Below are 4,155 nucleotides of genomic sequence, written 5' to 3'. Positions count from 1 at the left end.
GCACGCATCGTGCCTGAGAGAGGAACTTCCCGCGCCCGATCCCCTCGCCAGCCACGACGCCTCCGCCGTGTCTCCCTCTGGTTTTCCTGCTGTAGATCATCGCCGCCACCGCGAGTTTCCCCTCCACTGTCACATCTCCTCCGCCCGTCGCCGTCTTCCCTGCTCCGTTGAGGCCGCCAACCACCGGCATCGAAGGCCGGCCCACTCAACGGCCTCGTCATCGCAGCTCCTCTTCCTCCGCACCTCTGTTTCATCCTCGCGCCTGCCGGCCCGTTCGGCCACCGGACCTCGTCGGCAGGGTCCCGCCGGCCCCGCCCCGAGTGGATCTGGATCGGGGGCAACCGATGCCCCCGACCCGTCGCGCGCCATCGCCCCACCACCCCCGACGCCGACGTCCCGGAGCGCCTTCGCCGGACTTCCCCGCCGGCCTGCTTCCCTCCGCCGCATCGTCTCCGTCCTCCTCCTCGCCCCCCATTGCCCTGGACCCTACGCGCCCCCCGTGAGCACCTCTCCTCCTCCTTCCCCTAGGTTCCCGCTCGACGACCGCGGCCATAGCCGTCGTGCGCACGCGCGCTCGCACTCCCGCCGCGTGCCTCGCCTCACCTCCCCTCCCTGGGAGCTGCTCCGGCCAGCCCCGCCACTACCTCCACCACCGGGCCACCCGCGGCCCTCCGCCGCCTCTCCTGGCTGACGTCGTGGGTGCCGGCGGCTTCGTCCATGGCCTCACCCGAGCAGCCTCTGGGCTCGCCTCGCGCCAGGCGCCCCTGCGCCCGTTAGCCTGCACGCCCGCAAGCCCTTGCACCCGCTTAGGCCCCTGGGGCCAATGACAGTCGGGGCCCAAACCCCCCAGAACAATTTATATAAAAAAAGAATAAAAAATGATAATAAGTAATTAAAATTATTAATTAATCAAATAGTTAATTAAATTAATTAACTTAATTAATTAGGTTTAATTAAACTAATTAAAATCTATTACCCTAATAACCTAGTTAGACTAACTAGTTAGTTAATGTAACAGCCAATGACAGGGGGCCCCACCCCTTGTTGACCAGTCAAACGTTGACTGGTCAACTGGGACCCCTGGCCCACCTGTCAGCCTCTGGTACACTTCTGTGTACGCAGAGCTGGGTGCACCTAGCATTTAGCTATTTATTTTCGAATTAATTAAATTGAAAAATATCATTAAAACTTTAGAAAATCATAGAAAATAATCCGTAACTCGGATGAAAATGTTTTCTACATGAAAGTTGCTCAGAACGACGAGATGAATCCGAATACATGGCCCGTTTGGCCGCCACACGTCCCTAGCATAGAAAACATGGAACTTTTCCCCTCCCTTTTAATTGTCCGAAAATGCTAAACCTGGGGAAACATCCTCGGATGTTATCCCCCTTCGCCGGTAACGTGTAGCACCACGTTAGAACACGTCTAGCTCTGCCTGTTGTCCTGTTATGCTCTTGCTTGCTATGTATTTACTGTTTCTTCCCCCTCTTCCCTCCGGTAGACCCTGAGACCGATGCTGATGCCCCTGTGATCGACTACGTCACCGACGACCCCTCTCTCTTGCCAGAGCAACCAGGCAAGCCCCCCCTTTGATCACCAGATATTGCCTACTCTTCTCTATACTGCTTGCATTAGAGTAGTGTAGCATGTTACTGCTTTTAGTTAATCCTATACTGCTGCATAGCCTGTCCTTGCTACTACTGTTGTTACCTTTACCTGCTATCCTACTGCTTAGTATAGGATGCTAGTGTTCCATCAGTGGCCCTACACTCTTGTCCGTCTGCCATGCTATACTACTGGGCTGTGATCACTTCGGGAGGTGATCACGGGCAAATACTACATATACTTTACACTATTACATTACCTGTGATACTGTTCGAAGATGGGGGCTGGAAGGACAGGTGGCTCCATCCCGGTAGAGGTGGGCCTGGGTTCCCGACGGCCCCCGACTGTTACTTTGTGGCGGAGCGACAGGGCAGGTTGAGACCACCTAGGAGACAGGTGGGCCTGGCCCTGTTTGGCGTTCGCGGATACTTAACACGCTTAACGAGATCTTGGTATTTGATCTGAGTCTGGCCATTTGGTCTATATGCACTAACCATCTACGCGGGAGTAGTTATGGGTATCCCGGCATTGTGGTATCAGCCGAAGCCTTCTTGACGTCAGCGACTGAGCGGCGCGCGCCGGGTTGGACTGCGTTAACGCAACTTCCTTTGTAATGGAGGTTGCTAGGTCTGCTCACCGGCCGCGTACGCAACGTGCAGGTGTGCAATGGGCGATGGGCCCAGACCCCTGCGCGCATAGGATTTAGACCGGCGTGCTGACCTCTCTGTTGTGCCTAGGTGGGGCTGCGACGTGTTGATCTTCCGAGGCCGGGCATGACCCAGGAAAGTGTGTCCGGCCAAATGGGATCGAGCGTGTTGGGTTATGTGGTGCACCCCTGCAGGGAAGTTAATCTATTCGAATAGCCGTGATCTTCGGTAACAGGACGACTTGGAGTTGTACCTTGACCTTATGACAACTAGAACCGGATACTTAATAAAACACACCCTTCCAAGTTCCACAGACAACCCGGTGATCACTTTTCCACAGGGCGACGAGGGGAGGATCGCCGGGTAGGATTATGCTATGCGATGCTATTGGAGATGCTACTTGGAGATGCTACTTGGAGGACTTCAATCTACTCTCTTCTACATGCTGCAAGACGGAGGCTGCCAGAAGCGTAGTCTTCGACAGTATTAGCTATCCCCCTCTTATTCTGGCATTCTGCAGTTCAGTCCACCGATATGGCCCTTTACACATATACCCATGCATATGTAGTGTAGCTCCTTGCTTGCGAGTACTTTGGATGAGTACTCACGGTTGCTTTTCTCCCTCTTTTCCCCTTTCCCTTCTACCTTGTTGTCGCAACCAGATGCTGGAGCCCTGGAGCCATACGCCACCGTCGACGATGATTCCTACTACACTGGAGGTGCCTACTACTATGTGCAGGCCGTTGACGACGACCAAGAGTAGTTAGGAGGATCCCAGGCTGGAGGCCTGCGCCTCTTTCGATCTGTATCCCAGTTTGTGCTAGCCATCTTACGGCAACTTGTTTAACTTATGTCTGTACTCAGATATTGTTGCTTCCGCTGACTCGTCTATGATCGAGCACTTGTATTCGAGCCCTCGAGGCCCCTGGCTTGTATTATGATGCTTGTATGACTTATTTATGTTTTAGAGTTGTGTTGTGATATCTTCCCGTGAGTCCCTGATCTTGATCGTACACGTTTGCGTGTATGATTAGTGTACGATTGAATCGGGGGCGTCACACAAACCGTAGCTAAGGTTCATCGAGTTGAATGTGTATGCATCACTTCATGTAGCTAAGGATATAGGGCCATTGTTGTGATCCTTAGGAATGTCGATGGCATGTTTATCGTCATAAGGTGTGTCTACTACCTCTACACTATGGACAGGGTAACAATGGAGGCCCCAGCTATGCAGAAGGTCTTCACCTCGCAAATGCGTCAGGTATTTACTTGTTAAAGGTCAAATATAATTCCATAGAGGTCATTAACTATTGTATAGGGCAAACAATATGGTGAGATTTTGCAGTAGCTATTTATTTATGCGTACTATAGGAACACGACCACGACAACTGGGAAGGTCATCTTTTTTACATTGTCACAGGGAAGCAAAATAAGTTGATATTGCTACCTTGAGTTGTCACAATAAAATTTCATGGTCTTGGGACGGTAGTCACCCTAACTTTTTTTGGATAAAGGCTGGATTTTGTTGACTCAAAATGAAGCATCAAGGTGATACAAATACAATGAGCACACACCTGGCCTTTGCGCAACTAAGATGGGCACAACCAACATTGAAAGGATCGATATAATTGATTAGAGAGGGGTGAACCATTTTTTATATATTCTTAACAAATTAAGTTTAGCAACAAATAGGTTGTCTTGATGTGCAACTTGGTGAGCAACCTATATGATGCTAGCAACAACAACAACAACAACACAAGCAAGCAAGCAAAGGATACGACACAAATATAGCTTGCACAAAGTAAAGGTAAGAAGTAACCGTGAGTGGAGCTCGTGGGGACAAGGATGTGTTACCGAAGTTCCTTCCCTTTGAGGGGAAGTACGAATCCGTTGAAGTGGT

The sequence above is a fragment of the Triticum dicoccoides genome, chromosome 4B, assembly GCF_002162155.2.
Source record: "Triticum dicoccoides isolate Atlit2015 ecotype Zavitan chromosome 4B, WEW_v2.0, whole genome shotgun sequence".
Lineage (NCBI taxonomy): Eukaryota > Viridiplantae > Streptophyta > Magnoliopsida > Poales > Poaceae > Triticum > Triticum dicoccoides.
This window is presented reverse-complemented; position numbering follows the sequence as displayed.